The following is a 14,186-nucleotide window of genomic DNA, read 5'->3' on the forward strand; positions in this document are numbered from 1 at the left end:
GATTGACCATAAGAGACTACATCTACCAGGTGGTCGCTTGGTGTCCTCCATCGCAATTATTGCGTAATCTCCAGCTGCAGTATTTTTCCGTTTGCTTCTGATGAGAAGCCAACTGCCACCACTGATAGATTATCGAATAGATATGTGAAAAACACCTTGAGGATTGATTCTAAACAACGTTTGCCATATTTCTGTCGATATTATGGAGCTAATTTGGAAAAAAAGTTTGGCTTTGTAAGTTTGGCTTTGTAAGTGACTGCATTTTCCGGTCTTTTTCTTAGCCAAACGTGATGAACATTTGAACATGAACGGAGCTATTTCTTCTACACAAATAATATTTTTGGAAAAAATTAACATTTGCTATCTAACTAAGAGTCTCGTCATTGAAAACATCCGCAGTTCTTCAAAGGTAAATTATTTTATTTGAATGCTTTTCTTGTTTTTGTGAAAATGTTGCCTGCTGAATGCTAGGCTTAATGCTATGCTAGGCTATCAATACTCTTCCACAAATGCTTGTGTAGCTTTGATTGAAAAGCATATTTTGAAAATCTGAGATGACAGTGTTGTTAACAAAAGGCTAAGCTTGTGTTTGAATATATTTATTTCATTTCATTTGCGATTTTCGTGAATAGGAAACGTTGCGTTATGGTAATGAGCTTGAGGCTATGATTACGCTCCCGGATACGGGATTGCTCGTCGCTAGAGGTTAAAGATCATCAAATGGAGAACATGTTTTGAGAGAACCCTTACTTGAAATACACACTAGATCTATGAGAGGAAATGTGGTACTTGCTGGTATCAAAGAAAAAGAGGGTGAAGATCCTGAAAGCGTGGTGAAATAATGATTTCTTACTGCTCTACAGATCCCAGGCGATACTGTTGACAAAATCAAACTCGAACGTGTACACCATTTCGGACAGAGAGGACAGAGATATGAGAGCCCAATTGTTGCCAAATTTGCATTCTTTAAAGATAAAGTAATGGTTAAAAGCCTGGGTAAAAGACTTGCTGGCACAAAAATAGTCATGATTGATCATTTCACGAATGAAATTGCAGAACGGGTCAAAGTTCTGTACCCACTCTTCAAGGTGAGTAGATTAAAAGGAAAACGTGCAGCTCTTGTAGTCGATAAACTGTATATTGATAAATCAAATCAAATCAAATTTATTTATAAAGCCCTTCGTACATCAGCTGATATCTCAAAGTGCTGTACAGAAACCCAGCCTAAAACCCCAAACAGCAAGCAATGCAGGTGTAGAAGCACGGTGGCTAGGAAAAACTCCCTAGAAAGGCCAAAACCTAGGAAGAAACCTAGAGAGGAACCAGGCTATGTGGGGTGGCCAGTCATCTTCTGGCTGTGCCGGGTGGAGATTATAACAGAACATGGCCAAGATGTTCAAATGTTCATAAATGACCATCATGGTCGAATAATAATAATGCAGAACAGTTGAAACTGGAGCAGCAGCACAGTCAGGTGGAAGTTGAAACTGGAGCAGCAGCATGGCCAGGTGGACTGGGGACATAACTAATTGTTCTGAGACACCAAGGCTAAATATTACAAAGATTCTATAGAAGAGTTGAATAATGGAACACCCAATCCATGGTAGTAATTGTAATAAAAAGATAATTGGAAAACAAAACAATACAACAATTGATAAAGAAATAAACTACAAATACTGTACACTATACCTGTAAAGTAATTAGTATTCAACTTTCTATTTACAGTATTAGAAGAATGTATAATTATTGAAATGATACATCTGCAAATATAAGGAACTGAAACACAAAAGTACTCAAAAGCCTGAAATGAGGTAGGAATCAACATGGTAGGGATAAAAACACAGCAAACAGAGGACATAGAAGGCACAGTATGTGGGTTTTAGCGGGTGTATTGTAATTGAAGGTGAGGTGTGTGTTTCGTGTTCGGAAAAGTGTGGAGTTAAGTGAGTGAACAAGCAAAATGGTTGCAAATGCCAGAGCCCGTGTGTGTCTGCAAGCAGGAGTTGTGACAGAGAGAGCTTTCAATTTTGTGCAGATATGGGATATACATTTTAAAATAAATTTTTAATATAGTTTATTTATTTATTTTTTGTCATATCATGATGGAACGGTCCTCAACCTTAGGTGGGTTTCTATGGCATGAGTGACCCATATGCTAAGGAGAAGTCCTTATCTGTTGTATAGGCTTACTGCAAGTAGCCTATACCCAGCTAAGACAGAACAATAAATGCGACCAGAGACCCACTAATGCAGCACCGCCCCTCAAGATTCTAAGCCTGCCTGGTAGGGTTGGTCCTACAAAGCCAAAGCCCCCGGATGGGTGAGCATAATATATACGGAATTTCTCAAAGCTGCTAATGAGAACCTTGATGACTTTGTACCTAGCCGGTGGGGATTCCAATGGTGCTATCAACACTAGCTGCAGTAACCCATGGGGAGGGGGTCACACTTGAACAATCAGAGAGGGGGCAAATGATTGTGGCTCGGGTGGAATAAAACAATCAAAGGTCTGATTGAACTGAGATGCTTGGGAAAATGGTCACAACGGGGGACCAGCGTGTCTGTGTTTCAGGGGAAAGGGGTGTATCTGAGCTCCATCAGCTAGGACTTGACATTGGTTAATCAAATCTCCCCATTTTTGCTCAATTTTGCATGCCGTCTCAAACAGCTACAACTGTATATGCATCCACACGCCAAGTCCTTTCTTGAGTTGGGCTTGGGGATGGATCAACTGTTGAACATCTGAGCTTGTGGTTGTTTGTGGGGGAAGGGTGGAGAGCGTGTATCAGTTGGTGTTTGTGTGTATGTATCCCACATGTGTTGCTATGGGGTAAGGATGTCAGGGACAATAAAGGGATGATTCACAATAAATGTTAGCTCAAATAATAATTGCTTGCCAAAAATATAATTTTTGTAATGAAAATCCTGGTTATTGGTAACAATCTTTCGCATGGAGGAGGAGGTGTGACATGTTAAAAAATATACTGTACCAGTTAATAGTCTGGATACACCTACTCAATCAAGGGATTTTTTCCCTTCTTTTTTACTGTTATCTACATTGTAGAATAATAGTGAAGACATCAAAACTATGAAATCACATATGGAATAATGTAGCAACCACAAAAGTATATATGTGAGATTGTTGAAAGTAGCCATCATTTGCCTTGATGACAGCTTTGCACACTCTTGGCATTCTCTCAACCAGCTTCATGAGGTACAACCTGGAATGTATTTCAATCAACAGGTGCGCCTTGTTAAAACTTGTTAAGGACGTGGTACCGAAGTGGGGACCACAATCAGCAGAAATGCTCAAGAGCGCCACCATGGAGGTTGATAAACCTCAAACTTTCATTAAAATTGACATACAATATACTGAATTAAAGCTACACTCGTTGTGAATCTATCCACCGAGTCAGATTTGTAAAATGCTTTTCGGCGACAGCATGAGAAGCTATTGTCTGATACCATGCACCCTCAAAATACTGCGACTTCACTTAAAACGACAGATTTTGCGTTCGCCGTCGCAAACGAAAACGCTGAAATAAAATATAAAACATTCATTACCTTTGACGAGCTTCTTTCTTGGCACTCCTAGATGTCCCATAAACATCATTTAGGGTCTTTTTTCGATTAAATCGGTCCATATATAGGCTAGATATCGTTCTATGTAGACTGTGTGATAAGCGGAAAAAAACAGCGTTTCATAACGTAACTTAATTTTTTTAAATTCAAAAAGTCGACGATAAACTTTCACAAAACACTTCGAAATACTTTTGTAATGCAACTTTAGGTATTAGTACACGTTAATAAGCGATAAAAATCCTTAGGAGGCGAAGTGAAATTAATAGCTTGCCTAGGGAGGAAATGCTGTCATCAAAATGTCGAACCAAAATCTGGGCGGGGACAGCAGGAAAGGAGTTCCTTTGTTTCGGTTAGACCAAGAATCAATTGCGCAACAAATGACGTGACTCTAGACAAGCTGGGGACGATGTAGCCAATGAAAACTCGGCTCTATGTAATTCTGTTCTCTTTTAACAATTGCCTGTCGGCGCGGAAGAATATATTTTTCCATTTTCAGTGAACAGATTTTCATGCACTATTCGACGGAAACGCACGTTCGGTAAATGGCACAGGCGTGATTTAAACAGTTTTGGAAACGTCTGAGTGTTTCCTATCCACACACACTAATCATATGAATGTACTATATTCCTGGCATGAATAGCAGGGCGCTGAAATGTTGCGCGATTTTTAACAAAAAGCTGCGAAAATCTGCATGAATTCTGAACTTCGATAAGAGGTTAAAAGTTCATTTGTCAAATTTCTTTCCTTCTTAAAACCTCTTACAATTCCCCCCCTACTTTGTGCAATTTCCGCCTGAAGACATACCCAAATCTAACAGCCTGTAGCTCAGGCACAGAACCAAGGATATGCATATTCTTGGTACCATTTGAAAGAAAACACTCTGAAGTTTGTGTGTGAATTGAATGTAGGAGAATATAACACAATAGATCTGGTTTAGATAAAACAATGAAGAAAACAATTTTTTTTGTATCATCATCTTTAAAATGAACAAGATACAACAAACATTCAGATAGGATGATGGGGACAATTTCAGTGAAACATATAAGAGGGCAACAGTACTTGTGCAAAGTTTCAGAATGATAACTTCCAAAATGAGTGTGCTACATGACATTTATCATGAAGTCACCCAGGTGTCCCACACAAGTAGCCCAAATGTACCCAAGTGGCCAAATTGGTAAAGGTATACATTTTGAAACAAATAACTATATACAAAATACCAAAATGGTATTCTAACCCCCCCCCCAAAGAATAATATATGAAAAAAATATATATATACATTAACAAAATAACATGGGTAACTATTTACACACTTTCAATATTTGGAAGACCCTCAGTCCTCTATCAAATCTAATCTATTTATATAGCCCCAGCCTAAAACCCCAAACAGCAAGCAATGCAGGTGTAGAAGCACGGTGGCTAGGAAAAACTCCCTAGAAAGGCAAAAACCTAGGAAGAAACCTAGAGAGGAACCAGGCTATGAGGGGTGGCCAGTCCTCTTCTGGCTGTGCCGGGTGGAGATCACAGTGGTTGTAGAGGGTACAACAGAACAGCACCTCAAGAGTAAAAATAAACAGTTTAGGGTTCCATAGCCCCAGGCAGAACAGTTGAAACTGGAACAGCGGCAAGGCCAGGTGGACTGGGGACAGCAAGGAGTCATCATGCCAGGTAGACCTGACGCATGGTCCTAGGGCTCAGGTCCTCCGAGAGAGAAAGAGAGAATTAGAGAGAGCATACTTAAATTCACACAGGACACCGGATAAGACTCCCATTCGGAGTCAGTGTCACTGTGAAAGAAAATGTTTAGTTAGAATAGATTCGCATATGAGCCCTGTATCAACAGGTATAATAAACATATATATATATATATATATATATATATATATATATATCTAGAGTTGAAGGTTGAATATATTAGGTTGAATATATTATTATATTATTATTACCTGCTAGATCTACTGTCTCTTTTATATTATGACATTTCAGCTAGATCTACTGTCTTTATTATATTACAACAGACCAGCTGTATCTACTGTCTCCATTTCACTTTGGCCATTGATGTGGTCCTGTCCTCTCCTCAACAGCCTCAAATAAGCTATTTTATGTGGGTTTGGGTGGGGCGGCAGACACACGTATCTCACATTTCATGACATTACATGTTTATATATTGCTTCTAAAATTTAAAAAAAATCACAAATAATATTTTATATTATTAATTTCAAACAAGGGCATTAACATGATAAGAACTTAACAGTCCAAATCGATGTCCTCTCCCGTTCAAAAAAATATTCCTCTACAATCGCTAAATGAATCGTCCAACAACAATCTCTGTCTCACCTTCCCAATCAATTTATTCTAAAATTGTGTGTACATCTGTATATCTAGACTTAGATTTAGCTTTCCCTGACTTAGTTGCCATATATAAACAGCTGAATCTGCGCATTCACCAAACAATGCAGTGCGTAATATTTGTTTCTACTTCCGGTATGAAACTTCAATAGCGAATGACTCACTTTACGCTGGAGCTTACTACATGGGTTGGTCTTCACGACACAAGCGGTTCACAAAATGTTTTGTTAGGCTATAAAAACGGATTTTATCAAACAAAAGATAATTCATTATGTAACAATGAGCGTTGGAATTGCAAACAGACGAAGATCGTCAAAGGTAAACAATTTATTTTAATGCAGTTTGTGAATATGTTACGCCTGTGCTGGTTAAAATAGATGTTTTTTATGGGGCTCTATGCTCAGATAATCGCATCGTATTCTTTCGCAGTAAATCGTTTTTTAAAATCTGACAACGCAGTTGGATTAGCAAGAATCTAGGCTTTTGATACATGTGAGACACTTGTATTTTCATGAATGTTTAATATGACTATAGGAGAGGTTCCGTGCGCAGAGCCAATTAGTTGTGTTGTGACAAGGTAGGGTTGGTACAGAATATAGCACTATTTGGTAAAAGTCCATATTATGGCAAGAACAGCTAAAATAAGCAAAGAGAAACGACAGTCCATTATCACTCTCTGGGATATGTGGGACGCTAGCGTCCCATCTGGCCAAAAGCCAGGGGAAATGCAGAGCGCCAAATTCAAATAAATTACTATAAAAATCAAACTTTCATTAAATCACACATGCAAGATAGCAAATTAAAGCTACACTTGTTGTGAATCCAGCCAACATGTCAGAAAGCAAACAATGCTATTATCTGAGGATAGCACCTCTGTAAACAAAAGAGAGAAAGCATATTTCTACCCTGCAGGCACGACACAAAGCGCAGAAATAAAAATATAATTCATGCCTTACCTTTGACGAGCTTCTTTTGTTGGCACTCCAATATGTCCCATAAACATCACTTTTGTTCGATTAATTCCGTCAATATATATCCAAAATGTCATTTTATTTGGCGCGTTTGATCCAGAAAAACACCGGTTCCAACTTGAGCAACGTGACTACAAAATATCTCAAAAGTTACCTGTTAACTTTGCCAAAACATTTCAAACAACTTTTGTCATACAACTTTAGGTATTTTTTTACGTAAATAATCGATAAAATTGAAGACAGGATGATCTGTGTTCAATACAGGAAGAAAACAAACTAAAGCATGCTTTCTGATTACGCTATCTAACAGTACACTTCAAGTGACCCTCGTTCAAGATGGCCGTACTTCTTTATTACACAAAGGAATAAACTCAACCAATTTCTAAAGACTGTTGACATCCAGTGGAAGCGATAAGAACTGCAAGAAGGTCCCTTAGAATTCTGGATTCCCAATGAAAACCCATTGAGAAGAGAGGGACCTCAAAACAACGACAAAATCTGAATGGTTTGTCCTCAGGGTTTTGCCTGCTACATAAGTTCTGTTATACTCACAGACATGATTCAAACAGTTTTAGAAACATCAGAGTGATTCTATGCACATCTACTAATAATATGCATATCTTATCTTCTGGGGATGAGTAACAGGCAGTTGAAGTTGGGCATGCATTTCATCCGGACGTGAAAATACTACCCTGTCACCAAGAAGTTAAGACATCAAGGTCAGTCAATCTGGAACATTTCAAGAACTTTGAAAGTTTCTTCAAGTGCATTCGCAAAAACCATCAAGCGCTATGATGAAACTGGCTTTCATGAGGACCGCCACTGGAAAGGATGACCCTATACTGCAGAGGATAAGTTCATTAGAGGTACCAGCCTCAGAAATTGCAGCCCAAATAAATGTTTCACAGAGTTCAAGTAACAGACACATCTGAACATCAACTGTTCAGAGGAGACTGCTTGATTCAGACCTTCATCATCAAATTGCTGCAAAGAAACCCCTACTAAAGGACACCAATAATAAGAAGAGACTTGCTTGGGCCAAGAAACAAGAGCAATGGACATTAAACCAATGGAAATCTGTCCTTTGGTCTGATGAGTCCAAAATGCAATTTTTGGTTCAGAACACGATGACTTTCTGAGACGCAGAGTAGGTGAACAGACGATCGCCGCATGTGTGGTTCCCATTGTGAAGCATGGAGGAGGAGGTGTGACGGTGTGGGGGTGCTTTTCTGGTGACACTATCTGTGATTTATTTCGAATTCAAAGCACACGCCATCCCATCTAGTTTGGGCTTAATGGGACTATAATTTGTTTTTCAACAGGGAAATTATCCAACACACCTCCAGGTTGTGCAAGGCAAAGTTGACCAAGAAGGAGAGTGATGAGTGCGTCATCAGATGACCTGACCTTCACAATCACCCAACCTCCACCCAATTCCTTGGGGTGGCTGGTAGCCTAGTGGTTAGACTCTAACCGTTAGAGCATTGGGCTAGTAACTGGAAGTGTTGCTAGATTGAATCCCCAAGCTAACAAGGTAAAAATCTGTCGCTCTGCCCCTGAACAAGGCGGTTAACCCACCTTTCCTAGGCTGACATTGTAAATAAGTATTTGTTCTTAACTGACTTGCCTAGTTAAATAAAGGATAAAAAAAATTGTAGACGAGTTGGACCGAAGAGTGAAGGAAAAGCAGCCAACAAGTGCTCAGCATATGTGAAACACATTCAAGCCGTTGGAAAACATTCTAGGGGAAGCTGGTTCAGAGAATGTCAAGAGTGTGCAAAATCTCAAATAGTTTTTAGTTTTGGCAGACCTGTTGTCCAGAAAATCCACGCCTAATCACGGTGACATACACTACCTTTCAAAAGTTTGGGGTCACTTAGAAATGTCCTTGTCCATTAAACTAACATCAAATTGATCAGAAATATAGTGTAGACATTGTTAATGTTGTAAATGACTATTGTAGCTGGAAAATCTACATATAGAGGCCCGTTATCAGCAACCATCACTCCTGTGTTCCAATGGCACGTTGTGTTAGCTATTCCAAGTTTATAATTTTAAAAGGCCAAATGATCATTGGAAAACCTTAATGCAATTATGTTAGCACAGTTGTAAACTATTCTGATTAAAGAGGTAATAAAACTGGCCTTCTTAAGACTAGTTGAGTATCTGGAGCATCAGCATTTGTGGGTTCGATTACAGTCTCAAAATGGCCAGAAAAAGACGTTTCTGAAACTCATCAGTCTATTCTTGTTCTGAGAAATGAAGGCTATTCCATGCAAGAAATTGTCAAGAAGATCTCGTAAAACACTGTGTACTACTCCCTTCACAGAACACTGCAAAATGGCTCTCACCAGAATGGAAAGAGGAGTGGGAGGCCCCGTTGCACAACTGAGCAAAAGGACAAGTAGATTAGAGTGTCTAGTTTGAGAAACAGATGCCTCACAAGTCCTCAACTGGCAGCGTCTTTAAATAATACCTGAAAAACAAAAGTCTCAACATCAATAGTGAAGAGGAGACTCCAGGATGCTGGCCTTCTTGGCAGAGTTGCAAAGAAAAAGCCATATCTCAGACTGGCCAATAAAAATAAAAGATTATGATGGGCAATAGAACACAGACACTGGACAGAGGAAGATTGGAAAAAATTGTTATGGACAGATGAATCTAAGTTTGAGGTGTTCGGATCGGAAAGAAGAACATTCTTGAGACACAGAAAAAATGAAAAGATGCTGGAGGAGTGCTTGACACCATCTGTCAAGCATGGTGGAGGCAATGTGATGGTCTGGGGGTGCTTTGGTGGTGGTAAAGTGGGAGATTTGTAGAGGGTAAAAGGGATCTTGAAGAAGAAAGAATCACTCCATTTTACAACGCAATGCCATACCTGGTGGACGGCGCTTAATGTGTTCACTAATTAGCTAGGGAATGGGCGCCACCCCCTCTGATAGATTGCATATTATTATTATTATTGTTATTGGATTTTAACGTTTGGATTTTGATTCGTTGGAAGCTGCAAAGACTATTTTAATCCATTTATAAATGTTAATGTATCACCAATATTGGATCAATAATATGGGAGTTGGACTTCCCTGAACTTACAAAAGCAAATTTAATTGATTAAGCAATGTTAATGATTAATTGAAACTGTATAGGCTATCTGGGAATTAAACTTGACTGAACCTGGAAGCATAGCTGTATTTAGGTTAATGTAGAAAAGTTTAAAATGTCTCATTGTCTGGAACAAATTTATTTGGTACTTATCCAGATGCTCAACCTGGTAAAAAGCTTGTTTGGCAATTTATCTTCCTTATTAAATCGAATGAGACAACCATATCCAGTCAGTTGAGATTGGTTGGATATGCTTAAAGTGTAACCAGTTGTTACAAATGTAAGAAGATGTTTACAAAAAAAAAATACTGGTGATTCTTCCAACACAAGTGGTCACTTACGCCTGGAAGCTGAAATCAAGGTGACGGAAGGAAAATGGCTGCTCTCCCTTTATTAGCTTAGCTTCTAATGAAAAGCTAGCTGTTGTTTTTAAGATTGTTCACTTCCATGCACAAAACAGAGTTACCCTACAATTTGGGGACTAGGGTTTACTGATGACGCCTCATATTCAACCCAACCAACACGCGCTAGAGAGATAATATCTTAGCTTCGGCCAAACTAATATATCTTCTCAAATTTCCGTAATCGGCTGGCCCTTTTGTCCTAGCTCTTGGGAATTAATACTGGCCGAGTCTACCCACTCCTGAAACGCGACAGAGAAAGTACTTCGCTTTGGCTAAACAAATACATTTTCTCAAATTTCCGTATTCAATTTCCTCAATGCCTATAGAGAATCCAATGGGTTAGGAATCAGATTGCAGTTCCTATTGCTTCCACTAGATGTCAACACTCTTTAGACATGGTTTCATTTTGGTCAGAAGACAGAGGATCTTTGCAGACCTGATTCGGCGAGCTTTGTTATTTTTCCTTTCTATTGAAAAAGTTATTGTCCGGTTGAAATATTATTGATTATAAAGACAACAAACAACCTGAGAATTAATTATAAACATCGTTTGACATGTTTCGACAAAATGTACAGGTACTTTTAGTATGTATTCGTCTGCCTGTTGTGACCGCCTAAGATTACTGAACAAAACTCACCAACAAAACTGAGTTTTTGGGACATAAAGAGGGACTTTATCAAACAAAATTAACATTTACTGTGTAACTGGGAGTCTTGTGAGTGCAACCATATGAAGATCATCAAAGGTAAGTGATTAATTTTATCGCTATTTCTGACTTTAGTGACTCCTCTACTTGGCTGGTAAATGTTTGTATGCTTTTTTACACAGGGCGCTGTCCTCAGATAATCTCATGGTATGCTTTCGCTGTAAAGCCTTTTTGAAATCTGACACAGCGGCTGGATTAACAAGAAGTTTATCTTTAAGCCGATGTATAAGACTTTATGAATTTTATGAATGCTTATTATGTGTATTCCTGTATTTTGAATTTGGCGCTCTGCAATTTTACCGGATGTTAGCCAGGTGGGCGTCCCACACCCTAGAAAGGTTAACTGACTTGCCGAGTTAAATCAAATCAAATAAAATATATATATCAGAATATATTCTGAACAATTTGGATCTGCAAAAACCCCAGCCTTGGTTATGATTCAGTACTACACAAATGTGTTTAATAAATGTATTTCCTAGCTAAATAAATAATTACACAGAATAAACATACACACTTAAAACATAAGACAATGGTCCCTAGTTGACTGACATAATATGGTGGCTTTTTAACACAACGACATGGAGAGGGAAAGAGAGAGAAAAATACACCTATCGTCTATACATTTTTGAAACTTTTCTCACAGTAATGATATACCTTGCACACGAACCACCATCTGTTTGGATTAAGAAATCATGAATGTATTTAGGTGTGAATGTCTTTGTCAGTCGTGTAGTCCTGAACAGAACTACAGCTCCAAAAGCTGCTTATTTGAAGATAGGCTAACCAGCCCTGCCGATGGTTCCAGTGGGGTGATGAGAGAAGCATGATTTGACAAGAGTAGTAGGATGGTTTGAATAGTGCGATTTTCTAGATATTTGACTCAGGACAGCTAATCAGCTGTTCCAGTGATTTTCTGAGAGAGGAGTTGGTTTTCAGGATTTGGACCACTTTGGACATGAGCTGCAGCTCTCTGTCTTTCTGGTCTAAAGGAAGGTGAGTTTATTTCTTTCACCTCGTGCTGGTTCAAAGTTCCAACCATTTCAAACGTGTAGCTACGCTCCAGGCTTTGTTGATCTAATGTTAATTTCTATTACCAAGCCTTTGATGCACTCTGGCCAAAGGGGATGGTTCCGTCAGTCTAACACGCTCTCTGACCTCGCTCGGGGTAGTTACTATGCACAGTTTATAGGAGATATATTCTCTTATACTTCCTGATATCACATTCCTATCTTAACAAAGATACATTCATAATGTTTCATATTTCATGTACAATGTTAAGGATGGAGACTTCATACCTGTAGTGTAAATTATTTTAATGTTACAGTATTTCCTTTATAACCTTTTTAATGACATCACAAAATAAAAAACAATATGACATTAGTTTTCTATAGATTATCGCCGACCATTCCCCACCTTCTTATGTTAGAAATGTTGTTCCAGTATTCGCTTTTTGAACTTTTAGAGTTTCGAACTATTAGAGCTTTCATTGTCTGTAAACAAAGACATTCCTTAATACTGGAGTGAAAATCCTCTTCTCCTGTAATTACGACAGGGTGTGAGCTGTCAAACTGGCTCAGTTCCCTCCTCCCCTCTTCTGTGGGTGAAGATCTGGTTATTGTCAACCATTGCCAAGCTGATCTGACCAATTGGATCCCCACAGGAGAGTCATGACACTAATTTTTCAGAAATGCAACTGTAATGTTGGTCCAACAATGGCACAGGGTAGAAATGAAGATAAAGGGCCATTGCAAAATCAAAGAGGTATGCAGGACATAACACAGTGGTAAGTCTGTTTGGGAATCATTGCAACATATAATGTTAGTCTGGCTATAGCTAGCTAGCTTGCACAAACAAAAAAGTACATATCACATTTAGACAAAGAGCTATGAATGAATGACTTAGTCCCAAGCAAGGAGTGAAATAGATATATGGATTTATGTGTTCAGAGGCTTCACTTCAGGGTACGACAGGGCAGGGGTTGATTTCTTCAGAGGCTTGACTCCAGGACACGACAGGTTCAACATGGATGAAGGGTGTTGGAGAAGAGCTCAACTCTTCCACTGAGGGCAGGACAGGATTTGATTGGGAACACAAAAAACTGTACACAAGAGTTAGACAAAAGACCTATGAATGAATAACTTAGTCCAAGCAAGGAGTATAATCTAATTGGTGTGTAATAATGTGATTGTGTTAGTGAATTTTATTGACTGTTCATACAGTTATGAAATTCAATTAAAATGGCTACTTACAGTGCTTGGAAAGGAAACATTCAATGCTCCAGTGGATGAGGGTACATGGGACATCACTTCAGTTTATGTAAGGAGTGAGATGACACTGGTAGTGGAGTGGTCATCACCTCTTAACTTCTCTAGGGTAGGGGGCAGCATTGGGAATTTTGGATGAAAAGCATGCCCAAATTAAACTGCCTGCTACTCTGCCATAAAAGCTAGAATATGCATAAAACGAGTAGATTTGGATAGAAAACACTCTGAAGTTTCTAAAACTGTTTGAATGATGTCTGTGAGTATAACAAAACTCATATCAGGGGCAAACCTCAGAAAATATACAACCAGGAAGTGGGAAATCTGAGGCTTGTAGTTTTTTAAGTCAGCCCCTATTGAATTTACAGTGGGATATTGGTTATGTTGCACTTCCTAAGGCTTCCACTAGGTGTCAACAGTCGTTAGAACCTTTTTTTGGTGCTTCTACTGTGATGTATGGCCAAATGAGAGCTGAATGAGTCAGGTGTCTGGCAGCAGCCTCGACATCAGTCTCGCACGCTCCCTTGAGAGCGAGCTCTGTTCCATTGCTTCTCTACAGACAATGGAATTCTCTGGTTGGAATATTATTGAAGATTTATGTTAAAAACAGCCTAAAAGATTGATCGACACGTTTCTATGGACCGTAACGGAACTTTTGGACATTTAGTCTGCAACTGGTGGACGCGCTTCGCGAGTGTGGATTTGTTTTCCAAACGTGCTAACAAAATGATCTATTTGGACATAAATGATGGACATTATTGAACAAAACAAACATTTAACAATGTTCGGGAGTGCATTCTGATGAAGATCATCT

This window comes from Oncorhynchus nerka, linkage group LG9a, assembly GCF_034236695.1.
Source record: "Oncorhynchus nerka isolate Pitt River linkage group LG9a, Oner_Uvic_2.0, whole genome shotgun sequence".
NCBI lineage: Eukaryota > Metazoa > Chordata > Actinopteri > Salmoniformes > Salmonidae > Oncorhynchus > Oncorhynchus nerka.